The following is an 11,569-nucleotide window of genomic DNA, read 5'->3' as shown; positions in this document are numbered from 1 at the left end:
TACCATGTGGGGTTAGGTGTTATTTCCAATTGTATGACAAACCTGGTAAACTCTGGGCAATGTCAAGTTGATTCATGGCGCATAGTTATAGTGGAGATGACGGTGTAATCTTACAGCCATGGACATTAAATGAAGCCTTTAATAGCAGTTAAAGATCCTCAGCTTCTGTTTCCTATTCCACATGCTGACAATTGGACACATTGGAAACTATGCAAAGTTGCCAGCTGACAGCCCGGACTTCATCTACCTGTTCTGGTTACAATCAGTTTGTCAGCTTATTTTAAACTAAACTCATCTTTCTTTCTACACCTCTAGCATTTTCTGAATTGAGTTCCTGGCTCTGTTGCTTTTGTCTGTCTCGTAAATGTAATACCTAATGTTTACCTAGAGAAACTGGTTTGTCTTATGTCGAGTGGGTGGGAATATGAAAATAAGCTGTAAGGTTAAGCAAATGGGTTTTATTCTTCTCCCTGTTTCGAGCAAGTCACTAGTGCTGTACTATGACCTAGGAATATACTATAGCCCTGTGGTCTAAGACAAGAACTGAATTCAATGCAATGACTTCCATCAAAAGTAAAGATTTGTCACACTGTGTTGTATTTCAACAAGACAGAGTAAATTATTATAAAGACCAAGGTAAGAAAAACTTTTGATATTTTTTCAGGGTGTAAAGTACAAAAAGACAATTTTTGATGATCAAATATCAATGATCAATAGCAATGATTAGAAACTACAATATACTTCATAATGTATGATTGTCACCATTACGATGCTACACAGACTACTAACTGCTGCCTAACATCTGTTCTATCACTAGACACATACTTTAAGTAGTAGCCTATACCTTAGTAGATATCCTACATCTTTGCCTTAAGTATGATATATGGCTATTTAGAGGAACATTTAAAGAAACCTATCACTAGTGGTGATTCTGTAATATATGATCAGTACATATGTAAGAACCTAAATGTATACGCAGCATAATTGTTTGGGAATGTTAGTAGAGATGGGAGAATCAATTCAATGAACTTGGGGCCATCAGTCAGGTCTGTGACCACTGGACAGGAGGCTTGTGGGTCTCCTTACTTCCTGGCCTTCCTGGCTCCTGTTTTGATTAGCCAGGTTAGTATGACGTCATTTGTGCGTCACCCAGCAATGATGACATTGTGATGGCCCTGGTTGGATTAAAGTATTGCAAAGCAATTCCCCCATCTCTCATTGTTAGGATATCTTAACTGCCTTAGAGACAATTCTTATTGATCGACATACCTCAGTGATGGAAATGCTCATCATTTTGAAAGTAAGGGCATATTTTTAGGATCAAAATGTAAAAACACGCACAGTGCAAATACCAGTTAAAGGATTCAAGTTCTATGTGATCTACTAAGCAACATGTGAGCAAAACCATTGTGTTTCCCAAAGTAAGAATCCCCAAAGAAGCCATTGTAAATGTAATAGTATGGAATTGCATAATAAGCAACTACTTATGATCCTTGTTGTGTAGCTGTGAGAGCATTTTAATATTATAGCAATGTTGCCAGGCACATATAAATCACCTTTGATTTCTTTGCTAACCACTCCAAAACTGGCTTGTAATAAAGCAATTGAGTGTATGGTCTGGCGGAATACAATCTGATGCTTCTTCGGCTGGAGCACAGTATTTTACATTTATCACTGCTGTAGAAAATTTTCCTAAATAGTACATAAACTATCAATTCACTCTGGAATTGCTATTCAGTTTGACTGCATGTAAAAGGCTTAGAAATTGAACTAATGCACACCGGAATATTACGGATCAGTGCTATAGGCCCATACTGTACCGCTGTAACTTAAATCACAAATCTTGCATGTTCCTTTATATGGGACTTTAGGAGCTCTGTGTGTGGCTATATAGTGTTGTAGGCCTGAGCTTTAATGCTGGGGCTTCACTTTAAGACGTTACTTACATTCTTTAAAAGTGTCTGTGTACATGCATGTAATGTAGTGTAAATGTATTAATATACTCACCTACCTCTGCTTTCTCCAGTGTCCAGCGTCGTTCTTCTCTGCTTCTCTGTGATGTCACTGCTCTGCAGACTGACCAGATCACATTGCCCTCTGCATGACCCATAGTTGATTTTACAATGAAAGCCAATGGAGAATCAGAATAAGGCTTCCATAGGCTTTCATTGTAAGGGTGACTTCCAGCTTATACATAGCAAGTAGAATAAGCCAGCTAGTTGGAATATTGCAGTGACGTCACAGAGAAGCAGTGAAGAATAGAGCTGGACTCCAGAGAAACAGCGGGCGGTGAGCATATTAATACACTCACACTACATTACATGTATGTACATACACATTTAATGAATAAAAAAGTTAATGGGAGGGCTACTTTAAAGACTGCTATAAGAGTGACAATTACTTACATTTAGTAAAATCAGCAGTCTGTTGGATGCCCATTTTTGTTTAACAAAAGGGTGGGCAGCCCCAGACTGGTGATTTTACTATGTAAGTTATTGTCACTAAGCCGACATATGTGTTAAATGCAGCAGCGCTGGAAGAGGATTTCCCACTCTGTACTCTAGGATTCCACAACTTGAGAATTTGGGGCCAACTTCTGCTAAAAAGTAGGACCCTTTGTGAGGACATTATGATTACTCAAGAGCACTTTTAACAAGAACTTATTTTTATAAAAATCACCAATCTGGTGCTGCCCACTCTTTTATTAAATAAAAAGATAAGTTCCGGATTGGTGATAGCTCCTCTTTTAAGCACCCCTCCAGCATTATTTTTTATTTCAACGCTGGAGTGGTGCCACTAACAATATCCCGGACCCTAGTATTATGCTTACCAGCCACCGTCTTCAGCTGTTCCCAATGCTGCTCCATTCCCGATTCACTATCTTGTGACCACAGTTTCTGACTGACCAGAAGTTAGAGGTGATTGTCACAAGGTCTCAGGGTCTCAGTGTAAGTCTATGAGAGCCTTGTTCAGGTCTCATTCTGGCTCTCATAGATTTACATTGAGTAGTGACTTCTGGATCATCCAACAAACACTGGAGCTATGTGACAGATCACAAACTGTTGGAGACCAACCAGAGAAGCCCAGATAGCAGAAGAAGATGGCGACTGGTCAATATGAGACTAAGAGCAGGGAAATTAGATTAGTAGCAACATTCCAGCATTGCTAAAAAAAAAAACCGCTGGAATGGTGCTTTAACCCTACAATATGTATCAGGGCTTTTAGGCCCCGCTGCTTACTTTTTTGCTATTATCTGCAAAATTACTTTAGTTAGAAACTCTAGGTATTCCTCAAGTATGTCGTTGTTGGTAATATCCAGTTGTTCATATAATTTTTTTGATAGGCATTTTGGTGTAACAATGCTTTTTTGGGGAAAACCATGATGCGCCCCCTGGGGCCGTGGGGTACTCGGTAGCCGGGCCGGTCGGTGCTGGGGATGTCACGTGGCAGTGACCCGGTCCATGGCCCCGGGCGGTCAAATAATGGAAAAGTAAAAGGGGAATAAAGTTTTTAGAGATAATGTTTGTGACGCCACCTGTAGTATGCGGCTATATGGGGCCGCCGCTGCGGTGCAGATCCTCTGGAGCTGATGGTGACGCAGCAGAGTTGGTTCAGCTCTCCACGGGCAGAGTTCAGCTCCAGGGCAGTAGATGGTGATTTTATGAGGTAGCTATTGCTGGTGAGGTGTAATGCAGGTGATGGCGCAGCAATTATTCAAGGACACAGTGGGGTGCAATCTTCAGGTTTTACTCACAGTTGTTAAGTTCCTCAGGTTACAATTTCCGGATTATAACCGCCCACATCGTCCTGTGTCCTCCGGGGTAGTGATCCAGCAAACTCTCAGGTATTTCAGGAGCACTTGGATGGAACCCCGTTCTATGTACCTTTCCTGGTCGTCTCACTGCGCTGGCTCTCGCCCTCCTGCCCTGCGACTCACAATCAGTGTCCCAAGCCAGTGGCCTCGGGCCTTGTCGGGCGACTTGCAATCCCCTGGACCCTATGTGGCCACCTTTTCAGTGATATAGTTATGGGTTTTGGCTGCAACACCTTGCAAATGCTACAACCTCTAGTTTGCTAGCTGAGCCTGGTTGTTCTCCACTAGTCTGGGGCAGGTCCAATTCTGCGGCCTGATCCCTCCACGTCCGTGTGAATTTGGGCGCACGGGTGGCTTACTGTGCTCACCGTGCCCCTGGGATCCCTTCTGTCTTTGGAGCCTTTCCCTCTGCTCCCGTCCTCTATCACTCTCCTCCTGGGCCTTTCTTACTATGCCAGACTCCTCTCTCTCCTGAGCAGAGCTGCTTATGAGCTCCCACTCCCAACTGTCTCCTCTCTGTACTGTCTCGACTCAACTCCTTCTAGATGGTTCCCCTCCTTCTTATACTCCTTCTGCCTGTGCTCCCCTGATCTACTTCCTCCACTTCCTCCACCCACCTCCTCTACCTAGTTCCACCCTCCAGCTAGGGACCAGGGACTGTGCTCTCCCTTACGAGCAATCTCGCCCTTCCCTACTGAAGTGGAATGTATTGGATGTGGGTTTGTGGGTCCCGGGTAGTACTCCGTCCTTACCTGAGAGTGGGGTGCCACTCTTCTGGGTGAGATGCAGTACCTCTGTGGCAACTGGACCCGCAGGGGCGCCACAACCACATCTGTATGGAACGGGGGCCTTTTAGGCCCCTGCTATTTTTAGCATGTACTCAGCAGTGTGTGTGTCTCAAGTTACTTTATTTGTAGTCAGGGTTGCTGGGAGAGGGGCCAGGGGGTGGATCATGCCATGTGAGGATGTCATGTGATTTTGGGAGGGAGTGATAAGGCCTAGAAGATAGACGTATCGCCTCTGCAAAAAATAAGTCCTGGAAAAATATCTCAAAAGTTTATGCATATATTGGACTTTTACTGCTGGCAGAGAGTCAAAAATCGTATGATGTTCCAATCAAAATTAATTCTGGACCCACTTTCTGATCCACATTATAAAGCAACAATGGCAGTGGACAGATATGAGGAAATTAGAAGAAACATTCGATTTGATGATAAGCGAACTAGTGCAGCAAGGTTCCAAACAGACAAATTAGCCCCTATCAGTTATATCTAGAACATATTTATCAAAAATTGCACCAAACTTTACAATCCTAGTATTAATGTTACAATAGATGAGCAACTTGTACCCTTCAGAGGACGTTGCAAGTTCATACAATACATGCCCAGTAAACCAGCCAAGTATGGAATAAAAAGCTTCTGGATGTGTGATTCTGCAAATTATTATGCCATAAATGGGCTTATCTACTGTGGCGAAGTAGTTGATGCACCAGTACAGAAAGATCTAGGGTCTGAGATTGTGAAAACACTTGCTGTACCAATATACAATTCAGGTAGAAACATTACCATGGACAATTATTTTACCAATGTTGCACTGGGCAATTTTCTGCTTTAAAAAGCTGTTACACTTGTTGGTACTATGAAGCCAAACCGACAAAAAATTCCTCAAGCAATGAAACACAATCCACAGCAAGCACTTTATGAGAGTGTCTTTGGTTTCAACAACAAAGCGACACTGGTATCTTACAAAGCGAAGAAGGAGAAATCCGTTATATTACTCAGTATCATGCATTATGATTGCAGTATTGACAGCAATCACAGGAAATTGAAACCAGAAATCATCCTGTATTACAATAAAACTAAAGGAGGCGTAGACAAAATGGATGAAATGGTGGGAGAATATTCATGCAAGAGGCAAAGACGTTGGCCTGTGGTAATTTTTTCAAATATGCTTGATGTAGCAGCCCTGAATTCATTCATTATTTATACAGAAACTCATCCAGAATTCCATGCAAGGAGGAAGGACAGGAGACGCCTATTCTTGAAGGACCTTTGCCATGAACTTGTAATGCCTCACATGATGGACCAAAGCAACATGAAATGCTTGCCAAAGCAAACTAAAGAAGCAATGAAAAGGTGTAGCGTAAAGTTTCAGGATATTCCAGGGCCAGGAGAAAGAAAAGGAAAGCGTTGTTTCATTTGTCCAAGAAACGGAGAGAGGAAAACTGAGCGATATTGTATCACTTGTGGGGAAAATGTCTGTAAAGAACATTCTTCAGAAAAGATAACATGTGAAAATTGTTTGGAAGACCAATAAAATTGAAAAGAAAAAGTTAGAAAAGAAATGTAGCTATTTTACTCTAGATTTATATACCTTTGTGTGTTTTTTATATCTTAGTTTGAAATTTGGAAAAAAAAATGTTTTTTGATGTTTTCTACAAAAAATTATAATTAAAATGTTGTGCATTATTCATATCCTATTTTGCAATTTTGAAATAAACTTGTAAAAGTTATTTATGTGAGTTTCTCCATATGATTTGCCTAGAAGGCCCCCATTTCGTAAAAATGTAGATTTGTGACATCAAGCATGCTAGGGTTAAGGAAGTCTTTATGGGTTCTTTTTTAATACAATGCAAACCTATTGAATGCTTTGTCTTAATTCAAAACCCTGTCAATGACAGGAGTAAAAGAATATGCATGTAAACCAACATCACAGTATTTTGTATCTCAGTGGTAGATAGCAAAAAATGTCTCTGTTTCTTCTGTACTGTATTTGAATCACATTCATTACCAATGGCATTATACTGCAGTTTTAGTACAAATTGTGACTGTACCATTGCGTAAATTCTACACTGTATTTATCTTTGGTTACAAAGCAGCACAGCCCCCATAATCAAATCTATGGAGTATGTGTTCGGAAGTTCTTCATAAAAAAAACACACTTTTAAAATTACAAAGCGCAGTACCTATGGAGTCAACCATGGTGTCAACATTCAGTCATAGTGCCTTTTGTCAGTGGCAGCACTCTCAATACGAGCCCTAGAGGCCGAGAGACCACAAGATATCTTATAAAGTTAAACAAGGTGTCTTCAAAGTAAACACTGAAGGTTAAGACATAAATGTTCAAATGGTGGATTTCATTTAAAACAGCATGAAATCGATAGACAGGAGTGGTTGGATTTAATTAAGATATGTTTAACTCTTAAAAGCCCCTATACACATAAAAGTCAGCCAGTCCCACTAATGTCACCCAGATTGGCCAAGCATCAATTGTGTATAGGGGCCTCCCTGGGTAATCAGAATTTAACCCCTTCACTCCGAGCCTGTTTTCACTTTCCTGTCCAAGCCAAATTTTACAATTCAGTGTTATTTTATGAGGTAATAACGTGTACAATGTTTCAACATATCCCAGTGATTCTGAGAATGTTTTTTTGTGACACATTGTACTTCATGTTAGGGGTAAATTTTGGTCTATATGACTTGCGTTTATTTATGAAAATATTGAAAATTTGAAAAAAAATGTAAAGTTTCGCAATTTACAAACTTTTATTTTTTATTTTTATAGATAATAGATAACATTTACCACAGATCTACTTTACATCTGCATCATTTTTTAAACATATTTTTTATGACGTTAGTTAGAAGGGTTAAAATTTTATCAGCAATTTTTCATTTTTCCAACAAAATTTACAAAACCAATTTCTTTCCGGACCACATCATACTTGAAGTGATTTTGCATAGCTTATGTGACAGAAAATAATCAAAAGTGATAACATTTTAAAAACTACACCCCTCAAAGTGCTCAAAATCACATTCATTAAGTTTATTAACCCTTCAGGTCCTTCACAGGAATTAAAGATATGTTGAAGGAAAAAAAATAATATTTTAATTCATCCCACAAAAATGTTGCTTTTGCCCATACAATTCGGACCATACACTTTGTTATGCAATTTCTCCAGAGTACACCGATACCCCATGCTAGTGGAAAACTATTATTTGACTTTTGGAGTTCAAAATTTGCTGGAATTGATAGCAGATGCCATGTCAAGTTTGCAGAGCCTCTGATGTACCTAAACATTGGAAACCCCTATAGAAGTGAACCCATTTTGAAAACTACACCCCTGAAGAAATTTATTTAGAGGTGTGGTGAGCACCTAGAACCCACATTTGCTTCACAGAATTTTATAATGTTGAGCCGTAAAAATGAAAAAATGCATTTTCCCCACAAAAATGTGGCTTTTGCATCAATTTTTTCATTTTCACAAGGATAACAAGAGAAAATAGACAATTCAATTTGTTATGCATTTTCTAATGAGTACACAATACCCAATATTTGGTGGAAAACTACTGTTTGGGCGCATAGCAGTGCTCCATAGGGAAGGGCTACCATTTGTCTTTTGGAGTGCAAAATTGTCTGAAATAGATAGCGGACGCCATATCACGTTTGCAGAGCCCCTGATGTGCCTAAACAGTGAAATGCACTATTACTGAAAGAGAACCTCAACTCACAATATTGGAATCCACCCAAAATCATACAAAAATCACTGACTGAGGTGGATATAGGAAAATTAAAAATTAACTTTTATTAGTGAATATAAAACTTTAGAAAAAGACTAGTCCACCATGCTTATTTGCAGTCTATCCACTCAATCCCGAAGGAAAACTATAGTGAACACTAATATAACAGAACAGACAACCAAGTGTCTCAATAATGATAAACCACACACTTCTAAAATATATGTGACCCTATTTAATACAGAGGGCGAATAGAGGGCCTAATATTAAACTGACATATTATAGATCCCTTGTATGTCAAGCTATTTCACACTGCCCCAGGAGTTAGCACAGTTGGTATAAAAGGAAAACCAACTACTCCAGCTACCTGCTATTCACTCAATTGACTTTGTGCTACAGCATAATCTAAGTGTCACAAGTACATGTCCATCTCTGTAATCTCAGGATTTTTAAGTGACTGCTGAATCACCGATCCCTATCTCTATTATTTAAGTACACAATTATCCAATATGGAAAACCGTTATGCTCACATTCATTTCTTGGATATACACTATCAACGACAACGACTGCCTCTCTCATTAACTCAGAGGCTAATGGAATGTTTATGATTGTTTATAATTAGCATAACTATTCCACAACATATATCTATATCCATATGAACTAATGGTCCTTCTGAGGACTAATCCAGCTGCATATAATCAGTGGTGATAGCAGAAGTTAGGCAGGCAGGCAGGGTATGTGGCAGACTCCAATGCATATAGTGCAAGAGGGTTCATTGAACGTCCTGTTAGTATAGGTATTCCACAACATATATACAGTATATATCCATCTGAACTAACAGTCCTTCTGAGGACTAATCCAGTTGCATATAATCAGTGCTAGGCAGGAGTTAGGCAGGCAGGCAGTGTTTGTGGCAGACTGCAGTGCATATAGCGCAAGAGGGTCCATAGAATGTCCTGTCTGCTGCTGCTGTAATAATTACAGATATTTGTAGACATAGCCCCAGATATCAGGGGCCAGGGCAATTTTTTTTTTAATTTTAATCCTGGTTATTTAAAAAGCAATCCAGAGTACACCATTTTTCTGCTCCATTTGCTTGTTAGCACTGCAGAATACAGCCAGATCGGTTCCATATTTCAGCAATAAAAATCCAGAAATTTGAACTGAACGTAGAAAATATTGGCCTCCTTTTCCATTCTTTTGCAGTGTGTCGGTCAAGCTATTCACACCAGGTGTCTGTGAAGAAGAGTATTAGTAAATTACAGGCCTGCTATTTAAAACGGTGGTTCTCTGTCAGACATATCACCTATAACAGTGTTCCAAAATCAGCCATTTGTTCCATTTTCATTTTGTTGCAGTGCGTCGGTCAAGCTATTCACACTAGGTTTCTGTGTAGAATAATATTAGTAAATTACAGGCCTACTATTTAAAACCGTGGTTCTCTGTCAGACATATCACCTATAACAGTGTTCCAAAATCAGCCATTTCTTCCATTTTCATTTCGTTACAGTTTGTCGGTCAAGCTATTCACCCTAGGTCTCTGTGTAGAATATTAATAAATAACAGGCCTGTTATTTAAAACCGTGGTTCTCTGTCAGATGTATCAAATATAACTGCGTTCCAAAATCAGCCATTTCTCATGAACGTGAAAAATATTGTCCTCCATTTAAAATGGGCAAGGTGTGTGGCAAGGGACGGGGAAGTGGATGTCATGGTGATGGTGCATGCAGAGGCCAAGGAAGTGGTTGTGGGCAAGCTGAAATTGTGCCACAATAAACACCCACATCTTGTTGCTCGACCTTCCTGTCCCATTTACTAGGGGACCGCAGTATACCCAGAGGAGTGTCAAAAGGTTGTTGGTTGGATAGCAGATAATGCTTCCAGTCACTTTGCCACAACCACTATCACCCTAAAGTCTCAGTAGCCTTGAGTCTGGACCGCATATTCCTCACCCTGAACCTCCTTCCTCCCACCCTGCTGAGTGCCTGGAGACAACTGATCCCACACTTGGACACTCAGAAGAGCTGTTCATTTTTCCATTTGTAGATTTGGGCCTCTAGTCCGGCCAGCTTCAAGCGAGTCAAGAGGAGAACGTGTGTAGCGATGCTCTAATATTGGAGCAGTCACGATCACATGAAGGCAACGATGGGAAAGTGCAATTACTGTGGTGGATGATGATGATGAGAAACAATTGCCAGAAAGTCAGGAGGAGGACCAGGGTGCGGAAGTAGAAGATGAGGTGGTGGATGATATAGTAACTGACCCAACATGGCAGGTGGACATACATAGTGAGGATAGCAGCAAACAGGGGGAGGTAGACGTAGCACCAGAGCAGGCAGTAAGAAGCAGTGTGGTGGCTGTAGACACAAGGTGGAAAAGCGTTCCTCATAACGCCAACACGACAGAAGTTGCCACTACAACTGTTAGGTCTTACGAAGTCTGGTTGTTTTTTAAAGACTCTGCAGATAACCCCAAAAAGGCCATTTGCACCACCTGAAAAGCCAGCATCAGCAGGGGTAGCAAAACTAGCAGCCTGACCACCACCAGCATGATCAGGCACATGGCAGCAAAGTACCCGACTAAGTGGGCCAAACCCCAGGGTCCAGAAACAGTGTCTGTGGGTGACAACACTGCTTCTTCCGCTGTTGTGCGTGCGTGCCAATCCCCTGTTCGTGGCGCATGCCAAGATGCCTCCCGCCCTGAACCTGTTGTTGCACACTCTCAACCTGCACCATCAGCAAGCACGTCCACGTCCTCGTCCCAGCGCAGCGTTCAGTTGTCCCTACTCCAGTCCTTGGAACGCAAGCGCAAATACGCAGCCAACGCCTCACAGGCCACGTTACTAAATTCACACTTTTCGCAACGGCTTGTGCTCAAAATGTTGCCTTTTAGGCTCGTGGAGACTGAAGCTTTTTTCAACCTGATGGCGGCGGCCGTCCCTCGGTACTCGGTCCCCAGCCACCACTATTTCTCCTGGTGTGCCATCCCCGCATTACACAAGCACGTGTCCCACAACATTAGCTGTGTCCTCAACAATGCAGTTACTGGGAAAATCCACCTAATCACAGACCTGTGGACAAGTGCTTGTTGGCAGGGACGGTACATCTCACTGATGGCACACTGGGTTAATATAGTGGAGGCCAGGACCCAGTGGGACCTTGGGATGGAACATGTCCTCCTAACACCGAGGATTGCGAGCCCTGGGTCAATCAGAGTTGCTTCCACATTCAACAGCTCCTGC

The 11,569-nt window shown here is 41.3% G+C and overlaps 1 protein-coding gene across 1 annotated transcript in view; it reads left to right on the top strand.

Moving 5' to 3' along the window:
• The first annotated feature begins 427 nt into the window (after window positions 1-427).
• Window positions 428-11,569, top strand: part of ITPRID1 (ITPR interacting domain containing 1) — a 241,436-nt gene continuing 230,294 nt past the window's right edge. Inside the window, exon 1 of the mRNA XM_073678292.1 lies at window positions 428-636. The gene's annotated coding sequence lies outside the window, so the exon portion shown is untranslated. The remainder of the gene's footprint in view (window positions 637-11,569) is intronic.

This window comes from Phyllobates terribilis, unplaced genomic scaffold (genome assembly GCF_046119375.1).
Source record: "Phyllobates terribilis strain yellow unplaced genomic scaffold, ASM4611937v1 Scaffold_4__5_contigs__length_816908805, whole genome shotgun sequence".
Classification (NCBI taxonomy): Eukaryota; Metazoa; Chordata; class Amphibia; order Anura; family Dendrobatidae; genus Phyllobates; species Phyllobates terribilis.
This window is presented reverse-complemented; position numbering and strand designations above follow the sequence as displayed.